This window comes from Panthera tigris, chromosome C2, assembly GCF_018350195.1.
Source record: "Panthera tigris isolate Pti1 chromosome C2, P.tigris_Pti1_mat1.1, whole genome shotgun sequence".
NCBI lineage: Eukaryota > Metazoa > Chordata > Mammalia > Carnivora > Felidae > Panthera > Panthera tigris.
In genome coordinates, this window is record NC_056668.1 from 143,569,941 (window position 1) to 143,570,820 (window position 880).

Genomic DNA, 880 nt, shown 5'->3' on the forward strand with positions numbered 1-880 from the left:
CCCCCCCCTTTTTTTTTCATCTTTGAGCCTTTGGTGGTTTGGTTTACCTTGAAAGTTCTAATAGCAGTACATTAGTTACATGGGACTAAATATATACCCAACAGCCTTAAATATTGTAACTCCACCCAATTAAAGTTTATGTCTCACTCACAAAAAGTCCAAAATGAGTTTTTTGATGGGGCAGCTATGTTCCAAGCTCTGACTCCCATCCTCCACTGCATCCTCTGCCTTGAGCACAAAGACAAGAAAAGAGCAAGCAGACCATCTCAGGAGGGTTTGAAAATAATTACAAACACAATGCCTTTTTTTTTTTTTTTTTTTTGGTGCACCTCACAGGTGCTTTTATTCATGCCACAAAGGCAATACGTCTACAAGTGAACAGCAGTGCTCCATGTTCTCCTCTAACAGAGCTTACCTGAGATTTACAGCCAGACTGATGCCCCATCTGATGTGTACTCCAAGTAAAGCTGGTTAATGATGACCCTGAGCAGGTCCAGGACTCAAGGCTTTCAAAGCTTGACTTCTTTCATCGGTGCTCCTGATTTTATGAATGATGATGCCCATCAACCCCACTCCTACCTAAATCTCCTGGTAAACTTGGGTGTGATGGGGCTTCAAGGGGGACCCAGACATTTTCAACAAGGCTTTGAAGCATCTCGGCATAGGAGGCCTGGTTCAGGCCTCCCCAACCTGTACAGCCAAGGACTCGGAACGATCACCGGGTGCCATGTTGCCTAGTGTGTATATCGTTGACTCTGGATAAAGGCTCAGGAACCCTATGTACTTTCTGGTTATATTTAGGTAATTGAAAGTCCAGTAGTCAAAATGTCCAGGATTTTGTAATTAGCAAAGTTGTGAACATGATTTGAAGTTAATTAGT

The 880-nt window shown here is 43.0% G+C and overlaps 1 pseudogene; it reads right to left on the reverse strand.

Annotated features, from left to right (window-relative positions):
• Positions 1–471: 471 nt before the first annotated feature.
• LOC102971383 lies at positions 472–655 on the reverse strand (annotated as a pseudogene).
• Between the last annotated feature and the right edge of the window lie 225 nt (positions 656–880).